The sequence below is a fragment of the Culex pipiens genome, chromosome 3 (assembly GCF_016801865.2).
Source record: "Culex pipiens pallens isolate TS chromosome 3, TS_CPP_V2, whole genome shotgun sequence".
Lineage (NCBI taxonomy): Eukaryota > Metazoa > Arthropoda > Insecta > Diptera > Culicidae > Culex > Culex pipiens.
This window is the reverse complement of record NC_068939.1, coordinates 165240456-165252019: the sequence shown is the minus strand read 5'-3', so window position 1 is coordinate 165252019 and position 11564 is coordinate 165240456.

Here is an 11564-nt window from a genome sequence, read left to right as displayed (position 1 = left end):
ACCACACCACATCAGTCAGGCATGTTTTGACTGTGAGTCTTTTTTCTTTCTTTCGCGTAGCCAGCCATCTTTCTTCTCCTGACTTATGACGTGCGTCAATCGCAAAAATGGCGGGCGCGGCTGACATTTTCTCGAGAGAGAGAGAGAGAGCTCCCGGGATTGACGCAAAACTCCCCGATGATGGGCGGATATTTTGCCCAAGTTGAAGTGAAAACTGTAATTACCATTTTGCAATAATAAACAACGACAAAAAGGCGGGATGCGTCCCCGTTTTTCCGGCCCGGTTGGCGTCATTTTCGGGGTCGATATCGGAGTGCTGAAAGCTGGGTTTGTTGTGATTTCGGCAAGTTCTGGATCGTGGTTGAGGTTGAAAACAACTTTTTTTGTTGTGATTGTCACGACATGCGTCAGAAGATTTATTTTTGCACTGTATTTTTGCTATTTTGAATGGGCATTCTCAGATCATGCAGACACATTTTTGTTTTGTTTTAAAATTCTAGATTCTGATGAATGATCTCAGATGCGCATTTTAGTCACAACATTTTCAAATGTTTGCATGTCTGTTTGTCTGTGGCTAATGTTTCAAAATTCAGTTTTTTCATACTGCACACTAAATTAAAGTGACTAAAAAGGCAAGGCCCACTAAAAATTTAGTAATTTTGTTTTTTAGTTAATTTGACAGTTGACATGTCATTACACGATTACTGAATGTTACTAAAATGTAAAATTTAATTTAAGAATTGCATAAACTTTCAAAATATTTATAAAACTTAGGTCACTCATCATTAAAATAACAAAATGCACCTTCCTTTTAACTCGTTTCACCTTTTGACAGTTCCGCTCCAAGTCTGCCGCCGGCATGGTGACTCACCTGAGCGCTAAAAGAAGGAAAAAAACACCAACCGGAAAATGCCTTTCACGACCTACTGCGTGCAAAAACAGATGATTCTGAGACATGGCGCGAGGAAAAGTAGCCGGCTCTGGGTGTGTGGTTCGGTGCTGCCAATTTTGGCCGCCTGGCCTGCTCTGTTGACAAGGGAAATTAATCTCATGGTCAAATTCCGGTGCGGGAGGGGCGGTGCGTCGAGTTCGAGTTCGGCATGGTTGATTATGTTTTTTATTTTGAAATTTTGTGCAAATTTATAAGCTTTTTTTTCTGTCGTTGATTCCGGTTGGCGCCGACGAAGAATTTTTCCATTTAATAACAAGTGGAATCAAGTTTTTGAAGACATGACTTATGGTACAGACAAACGGACATGAAAGTTTGAATAATTGTATGAAGATAAATTGATTATAAGGTACTCATAAATTGCACTGATTATATAATCGGCATTTCGTGCTATTTTTTCAAGGGCCAAGGGTCGAAATTTAAAAAAATGTTAGTTGTTGTTAGTTTCCCGATCCATTAAAATAAATTAAAATCTGATAAATTGTTAACTTAGTCCATCGAGTTCTTCTGTGACGGCCGCCGGTTGTTGTTTTTTAATTTTTTTTATGGAATCCAGCTCACTAAGGGGTTCTCCTGTCAAGTTCTCCAGAAAATTATGAACATGTTTTCTAAATTGGGTCCTAAAATGAAGCTTAGATTGCTGATATTATTGTTTACAGCGATAAAGCTTATTTTTCTGAGTACAATGTCCCTTTGTACGACCACAAACAGTTTAAAATGGATTTTTAGATCAATTTTGAAAAATTAACCTCGCGTCCCTTCTTGACAGAAAAGCTCCTACTTGACAGCTCGTTCCAAGGGGACCATAGTTGATCCATCGAAAAAATGTTGTCTTGTCAAAAAAAAAATTGCATTAAAATGAAAAAAAGTGATCAGAAATGGTTTTTAATCGTGTTTTTTACCGTTGTACATAAAAATTGACATAGGGCTTTAGTACCCAATTAACAAGAAAAATAAAAATTGATGAAAAATATAGTTATGTTTGACAAAATAAACTATTTAATTGTAGCTCCGTATTTAACTCTAGAAACTAATGTTCAAATTTCTTAAAGTTGAAATAAAATCATTCCCTTTCTAAACTTAGAGTCTGAATATGCTTAAAATACCACAATCAACAGAAAAACAGAAAAAAAATCAAATCGGGGCCAAATAAGATTTCAAAGAAAAGCTCTGATTATTTTAAATCACGAATAAAAACTTTCATAAAAAAACAATAAAATAAAATCAGACGAAATAAGGACTTTTCCGCATTTTATAGTATTTCTTGCCAAATTTTCATTTGACAATTATTATTGCCACTGAGAGATGCATTTTTGAAAATTCTCAAAATTTCGCTTGATTTTTTTTGGAATTTTAAATCCTTTTTTTATTATTTCAAAATTTCTTAGTATTATATTTTTTTAAACTTTAAAAAATCTGTTGATTGAATGTTTGAATTTTTTATTTTACCTTTTTTTTTATTTTAGACCTAAAAAAATATTTTTCGATTACTTTTGAATTTATCAAAAATATTGAACACCTTTTGATTTTTTTGTTTTTTTTTTAGGTTTTTAACATTATTTTTTGCAATATTCAGAATTAAAAAATGAAAACATCTGAATTTTCAGTTTTTTTATAGACTGAAGTTTTTGATTTTTTTTAAAAGTTTTGACATTTTAATCTTGATACTATTATTTTTCTTAAATTTAGAAATTTTCATACTTAAAGAAGCTAAAATATTAAATCTTTTTAAAAATGTAAAAAAAATGAAATCTTGGAATTATACCCTTTTCTTATTTAGAAGATTTTCAAAATTTTAAATGTTTTTGTATTTTTTGATTTTGAATTTGAACCTTCTGATTTTCCTCGGATTTTTTTTTTGAGTTTTGAAACATCAATTTTTGAAATCATCAGGCTCTTTCCAAAAATATGTTTTTTGAATTTGTCAAATATTTTTAATCTTTTGAATTTTTCAAAAAAGTTTGAAACTTTGTTGTCTTGATATTTTTAGCTCTTTCTTTTAATTTAAAAATTCTCACTTTATTAATTATTTTTTTTAAATTTTGTTTTTTTTTCTAATGTCTTGAATTTTCCAAAATTTAACTGAACTTAAAATAATTAATAACATTAAAAACAAACAAAATTTAAATTTCAAAAAAATTATGCGTCGAAATTTCCCAATTTTAATTCATCAGATTTCATAATTTTAATACAGTCCAGACTCGATAATCCGTTTTTTTTCGTTTTCATTCATATTCTTGTTTTTAATATCAAATTTGAGTTCTACGACCCCATTTTAGTCAAATTTGAATTTTTGATTGCCTATCAAATAATTAAATTCATTTTTTTAATATTTCGACACCGCCATATTGGCCGCCATCTTCGCAATTCGCAATTTTCAGTGTAAGAACGGGCCTTGACCGATCTTATGCACCAGGTTCCCGACGAACACGCACTGCCCTTACACCTACATCTCACCCTTGCTCTGAGTCAGTACGAGCAGCACGCTAGAACACGCTTTGAGTGTTCGTGCCAGGCATGCACACCTTCTTTTCCGGTTACGCATTTTAACTCGGCCGGGGGTGGTACATTACGTAGGGTTTGATGTAAGTATAAGCGCCTAACCATTTATAGTGTGCCTATCAATTTTCATTAAAGCAAGTACTGTTTTATTTTTAGTTTGAATTCAAAAACTAGTTGTTATTCTACTGTGTACTGTTTTCTCCTGAAATCTTCCCTAATGTTGAATCGTGTTAATATGTTGCTATTTCTTCTGTCGCGGTGTTTTGTTACAATGTTTTGAACCTAAGCATGTTATTCAAAAATTTACCAAAAGTACAATAATTTTATGTGTGTGATCATTCAATATATTAAGTAAGGACTCGAACCATACTTGTTTGAAGAAAAGGGCGTAGATTTAAACAATAGACAATAAAGGAAAGCTAACTACATAAAGTTCGATACTGAAAGAATAATTGTAGTTTGAAGGAAAGAAGAGTAGGAGCCGATGAAAATTACATTTTAATAAATAAATAAGAAAATGAGTAAAGGAAAGATCACTGTTAAACAGAAGTTAAAATCGTTCGCATATTAAGGGAAACTGGTTTTTGTTAGGGAAAACACGTTTCAGTATTTATTGGGAAATGAGAGCAGAAAAGTAGAAAGATGAGTGAAGCAAAATTAAAGTACAGTACTTGTTCGATAACTGAGCTTGTTTGACTGGACTACTTGGGCTGTAGCCCACTTAAAAAGCAGACAAATGTAAAATAACCAAACAAACCGGAATGATGAGGGGCCAGTGGATGCAAAAGCAAGTTCAGCAAATTAGAAATCATATTTAATTTTTAATTAAATGTTAAGTCAAAATTAAAGGTGAGCTCTGAAAGAAATTTAAGCAACCATCATTTTACATTTGTAGAGAAAATGTTATGCATCGGTCCCCTCGTCATTTTTCGATTAGCCCAGTTTGCGAGCAACATTCGGTAACTGTGCTACATTCTCAGCCAAGTTACCGAACAAGTACTGTTGTTGGAAATGTGCAGAAGAAAAACCCCGTGCTGCGATGTTCTAGGTACATCCACAACAGTTCGTTCAACATGCTGTGAATCAAAACAATACCTTCTACAATCACAAATGACTTCCCTTTCCCACATTGCCGCTTTGTTATTGTTGTCCATGCTCTGCAAAGAAAGGGATGTTAATAAAATATAAAAACTATAAAATAACGATACAAATACTTTCCCGAACCTGAGTGCCATCAGGTTGTTGTTGTTGCTGTTGTTTCCAATGTGATAGATATCACACCGGAGACGTCTTGATTCGGTTGTCCTGGTGCGACCGTCCTCCAGTCGTAGGCCCAGGCATGACATGAAAATGAAGACGAAAAAGATGCATTAATACATGATCTTCTTACTCACGAATAACCCAATCCCACCCAAAACAACACAGCTGATCTAGGTATGCACCCAAACCAACTGCGTTGTTCCGTGCCCTCCTCATTCGGCTATTTCAATATGATTGTCCTGGAGAATCCTCTCTAAGGATCGTTAAATTCCGGAGTGACTTCCCAAAAGGGCGCAACTCCTGTTGCAAACAAACAGTTCACTTTGAATGTGACTGGAATAGGCTGCCTGCTCACACCAAAGGCTACGCTCCATTGAAAAATCACTACGGAACTCCCTAGAGATGGCCGTCCACGCAATCATACTTCGTCATGATAGTGCTACCTTGTCACTCGCCTATACGTCAGTTACGTAAATACATGTGACAAGACAGGGCAATCACCACGATTCGAAACATGGACATCATCAACCGCCAGCTAGACAGATGTTCAAGTCATCATCTAACATACGGGGAGGCATGAGGATAGGGAACTGATGCAGGACCAGAGCTATACTGTTCAGACTCTCATAACCAGGAATACTAACAACCAACATTTGGCGGATCGCTTCCCTGATTACGACAGTCGCGAACAGGACTGCCGATACAGTCAGTTCCGCTCCTTCCAGGATGTCCTGCACCTGGGCATCCCTAGTATCCAAAAGCATTAAAACATAGTTCAAACTAGCAGAACTGGGAACTTTATTTATTGCACTGTGGATACTTGGAATCTTGCAGCCCTTGGCCGACACCGCCATATTGGCCGCCATCTTGGTTTAAAAAAAAATAAATCACTAAAGCGTAGTTTAAGTATGCTAAGCAATCGAAAATTAGACAACATAATTTTTTTTTTCGTGATTCGATTATCCGAAGTGAAATTTTTCCGAGGCCTTCGGATAATCGAGTCTGGACTTAATAACATCAGATTTAAAAATTTCGTGGTCTTGGATTTTTTTTAAAACTTTAAAAATTCAAATTTTAAAATTTTTGAAATTTTTTAAGCCTTCAAATTTGCTTGAAATTATTAATTCTTGTTTTCATTTTTTTAAATTTTCAGGCTTCTTCAAAAAATTTAAATTCTTTGTTTTTTTATTATTTATGAATTTGTCGAACCATTTGAATTTTTTCGTATGTTTATAGGTTTTTAAGGCATTTTTTTTGGAATTTTCAGACGTTTTCAAAACAATAAAAACTGTTGTATTTAATCTTTTAAATTTTTTCGTTCAAATGTTTGAATTTTCAATTAAATTTCTTGTTCCTTTTTGATTTTTTTAATATGTCAAATCTTGACTTTTTTTTGATAAGGTCCTATAAACAAATGTAAACATTGAGTGTATCCCTTTCACACCTTATGTCAAAGTCCATCGGAGTAAGCGGGATACACTCAATGTTTACTTTTGTTTATAGGACCTTATCAAAAAAAAGTCAAGAAATATATTAAATCTTTTGAATGTTCAAAAATTTTTGTAAAAATTTAAATCTTTATTTTGTTGTCAAAATTTTTAAAATTTTTGTTTTTTTTTATTTTTAAAAAATAATGAACTTTTTTATTTTTTTTTATTTTTTGAGATATTTAAAACATTTTTTGAAATTTTCATACAAAATAATATTTTTTTGAATCATCTATCGAACGCAAATTAGTTAAATACGAAGCGTCGGATCAGGGTGCTCTTTTTAGCGTTGGGTTCGTATAAGTCCAAGGAAGGTTCTTACGCCAAAAAGTGACAACTTTGGCCACTCTGGAACCGATTCCGGAATATCTGCAGATTGTATGAGAAAAGTTACGAAAAATCAGATTTTGATCGCAGGAGGCTGATTAAGCAAACAAGTTCAAAACGCCAAGAAACGAAAAAAAGGCAAGACGAAGATTGTTGGGTTTAGCTTGTTTTTCAAAAATATTTAATCTTTGAATTTTTTCAAAAATGATTGAAATTTTTTTATGTTGATATTTTTAGTTCTTTTTTTATTTAGAAATTTTCAGAAGAAAAAAAAAGATTTTTGAATTAAAAGATGTCAAAAATATTTAATGTTTTGAACTTTTCAAAAATGTTTGAAATTTTTTAAGTATTGAAATTTTTTATTTGCAAGTTTTTTGAAATTTTAGGACCATTTCAAAAAAAAAAAAAAAAAACTGGAATGTTCAAAGGCTGAATTCTCTCTTTTTCAGTCTGGCAGTAATGTTTAGGAAAATCTTTCAATCTTGGTGAACTATGAAACACTTTTTTAAATTTAATTTTTTTTTGTTTTTTTTTTATTTTTACTTTGTTAAAAAAAATATTGAACCTCTTGAATTTTTTTTTAATATTTTTTGAGAGATTTAAAAAATTATCAGAAATTAAAAAAAATATTTTTTTTTTTAATTTTTCATAAATTTTAAACCTTTTGAAATTTTCAAAAGTTACAAATTTTTGAATCTTGATATCTTTACCTCTCTTTTTAAATTAAAAAAATTCAGACTTTTTCAAAAACTTTGTACTTTTTGATTTTTTTTAATTTGTCAAAAGTATTAATTGCTTTGAATTTTTCAAAAACGTTCGAATTTTTTTTGAATTTTTGAAATTATCTTTTTTTAACAAAATAAAATTGGAATGTTTGTAGGCTGCAAAAAATGTTTTTTTTTTTCAGTCTGGCCGTAATGATAAGAAAAATCTTTCAATCTTGTTAAACAATGAAACACAATTTTCAATTTTCAGCAGTTCAACAAAAATATATTGTTTTATTAACATTTTTTTAAGCTAAATTTCGTAGTCTTGGATTTTTTTAAAACTTTAAAAATTCAAATTTTAAAATGTTTGAAATTTTTTAAGCCATGAAATTTGCTTGAAATTTTTAATTCTTCTTTTCATTTTTTTAAATTTTTAGAACTTCTTCAAAAAATATAAATTCTTTGTTTTTTTTATTATTTTTTTGTCGAACCATTTGAATTTTTTCGTATGTTTATAGGTTTTTAAGGCATTATTTTTTGGAATTTTCAGACGTTTTCAAAACAATAAAAACTTTTGTATTTAATCTTTTAAATTTTTTGTTAAAATTTTGGAATTTTCCATTAAATTTCTTGTTCCTTTTTGATTTTTTTTGAATATGTCAAAAATATTAAATCTTTTGAATGTTCAAAATTTTTTGTAAAAATTTAAATCTTGAAACTTTTTGTTCTTTTTTTAAATTTCCAAAATTTATTTTTTTGTCAAAAATTTTAAAACATTTGTTTTTTTTTTAATTTTTAAAAAATAATGAACTTTTTTTTTGAGATTTTTAAAACATTTTTTGAAATTTTTATACAAAATAATTTTTTTTGAATCATCTATCGAACGCAAATTAGTTAAATACGAAGCGTCGGATCAGGGTGCTCTTTTCTGCGTTGGGTTCGTATAAGTCCAAGGAAGGTTCTTACGCCAAAAAGTGACAACTTTGGCCACTCTGGAACCGATTCCGGAATATATGCAGATTGTATGGGAAAAGTTACGTAAAATCAGATTTTGATCGCAGGAGGCTGATTAAGCAAACAAGTTCAAAAAGCCAAGAATCGAAAAAAAACAAGACGAAGATTGTTGGGTTTAGCTTGTTTTTCAAAAATATTTAATCTTTGAAATTTTTCAAAAATGATTGAAATTTTTTTATGTTGATATTTTTAGTTCTTTTTTTATTTAGAAATTTTCAGAGGAAAAAAAAAGATTTTTGAATTAAAAGATGTCAAAAATATTTAATGTTTTGAACTTTTCAAAAATGTTTGAAATTTTTGAAGTATTGAAATTTTTTATTTGCAAGTTTTTTGAAATTTTAGGACCATTTCAAAAAAAAAAATTTAAACTGGAATGTTCACAGGCTGAATTCTCTCTTTTTCTGTCTGGCAGTAATGTTTAGGAAAATCTTTCAATCTTGTTAAACTATGAAACACTTTTTTAAATTAAAAAAATATTTTTGTGTTTTTTGATTTTTAATTTGTTAAAAAAAAAATTGAACCTCTTGAATTTTTTTAAAATATTTTTTGAGAGATTTAAAACATTATCAGAAATAAAAAAAAAATTGTTTTTTTTTTAATTTGTCATAAATTTTAAACCTTTTGAAATTTTCAAAAAAGTTACAAATTTTTGAATCTTGATATCTTTACCTCTCTTTTTAAATTTAAAAAATTCAGACTTTTTTCAAAAACTTTGTACTTTTTGATTTTTTTTAATTTGTCAAAAGTATTAATTGCTTTGAATTTTTCAAAAACGTTCGAATTTTTTTTGAATTTTTGAAATTATCTTTTTTTAACAAAATAAAATTGGAATGTTTGTAGGCTGCAAAAAATGTTTTTTTTTTTTCAGTCTGGCCGTAATGATAAGAAAAATCTTTCAATCTTGTTAAATAATGAAACAATATTTTCAATTTTCACAATTATCAGCAGTTCAACAAAAAAATATTGTTTTATTAACATTTTTTTAAGCTTAATTTAAAAATTTGACCGTCCGCTATGTCAGCCAACATATTTTGCAGGGCTGTGACAGCTGGCGCTCAATCATTCCCACTGAGAATTTTGGCTCGAGTTGACCCGACTCAGGCTCGAGGCTCGAGCCAAAATTCTCAGTGGGTTTGTTTTGTTTTGTTTGGAGCGAAAAGCCCTCCAGTTGTTTGACGTATTTTGTTTTCAATTCACACGCTGATTCAGACTGATTCAATTTATCATTTTTTTGAGGCAATTGTTGAAACATTTGGTATTTTTCAAAAACAAAATTTGTCATCAATCTGACACATAAACCCAAAGAAAAAATAGTGAAAAAATCGCGTGGGTCGCAACGTGCCGGAACCAGAACGCGCCACAATCTTTTACGAGTGTAATGGGGCGCGAAATTAGACGTTCTCGTTCGCGTTGTGTGCCCGCCGCGGTAGAATTTGGGTCTTTAGAGTTCTTTCGTGCTCAACCTGTCATTTTGAGCCGGTGGCAAATATCAATTATAAAGTGCTTGCCAACAGCCGGCTTTGGGGCTGGGCTGACTCACCGCAGTTGATTCAGTTTGTTGTCTACCTTTCTGTGAAAATGCAAATTACCCAAAATGGGAAGAATCGGCAATGAAAGAATCTTCAACAAATGATATTCATTGAGCACTTACTGAGAGTGAGAAAATCTTTTGAATGAATGATAAATGAGTGAGTTTTGAGATTTTCGGCACAAATTTCATCTTCACTAATACATTTACAAGTGAAACGTCAAACGCTTAAGGTCTAGTCAGTTTTTGTTTAAACTTTATCAATTTGACAATTATTTTTTTTAGCGTGCCGATATCTTTATCTGAAGCTCATCTACCGGCAGAACTTCGAATCATCCCGCAATCAAGGTCGCCCACTTTGTCGCCTGGGTCGTCACGATGGACGCCAGAAGAACGAAATTCCATCCCCGTTCGTTCACCGCGAGACGACACCGGCTGTCGACGGCGGCTGCTGCTGGGCGGTTGGAAAATGAATTGGCGCCATTAACATTTTTCCCGAGTCGAAGTTCAATATTTGATGGGTTTCAGCAACGGGAGGGGAAAGGGAGCTTCTTTTCGGATCATTTTGAGGTTGTTTTGAGTAAAATTTACCCATTTTTGAATGTTTATTTCAAAAATAAATAATATAATTCATAAATGGATCAGCTTGATTTAGCGTGTAATTCAACTGTCAAAAAAGGTTTAATTTGGTATGAAATTGAAGAGTAGTAGATTCTAGTGAAATATTTCAATGTTCCGAAATTATGGACAATCCTCCTCCTTGGTATTAAAACGTGCTGAGTTACAAAGTCGCAAAACCAGACATCAACCAGTAGAGTTAAAAACTCATAAAATAAGAATAACTGGAGCTGATGGTCATAACAAGAAAGTGAGGAAATAAAGCGATATTTTATTTTGGAATGTGAATATTTTATACAATGATTTGATACAAAGTAGGCAGGACTATTCTTGAACCAACGCGAGTTGATTGAAATCCACCGATTGCTGAGTGAATTTCCTCAAATCTGACATTTGCCCTTTTCACTCAATACTGAGTAGGCTTGGTTTTGACAAAAAAATGAGTGATTTAAATTGAGCGTGTAGATTCACTAAACGTCATTTGAATTTTCAACACGCTTATTTTCGATCAATAAAATTTGAGTTTAAGTGACTTTTTTCGAAATGAGGAAATGTCAATACCAATAAATAATAATTTTCAGGCAAAGAAAAGAATTAAAAATCTTTTCAAAATATAAGAATTAAAGCAATTTTTATCATACATTTCAGTTCAACTATGACATAATCAAATTACACTTGACTTTGATTTATTTGGCAAGGGTAAACCATTTCCGTTTCTTTTCTAAATGTGCATCAGCTAAATGGTTTGATAATTTGCCCAAAAGATCACACGGTTGCTTGGATGCACCTAAACCGACACATACCAACACACACCCATACCCAGACACTTATCACTCAAACCAGCTGACAGTGTGTCAGGTTTGAAATCTTAATCATCGCCATTTCGTGCATGCCAAGCGCGTGTTGGTTCACCTTTTTTCGCCTCTTTTTTCTTAATTTTTGCTAAGAATGTGACAGAACCGGTGACCAGCAAACCATCTCGCCGCAACGAAATATTTATTGGCACGCTGAAAAACCTTTCAACGAGAGGTTCTATTTTTACGACGCCATCTTCTTTTTTTCCTCCTCTTCTTTCCCCGATGCCCGTTTAGTCGCGTTCATCTTGTGTCATCAGCCTACTCTGCCTGCCAGTCGTTTGGCGAAATTCCTTTGCCTTGACAAACCCCAGCTGG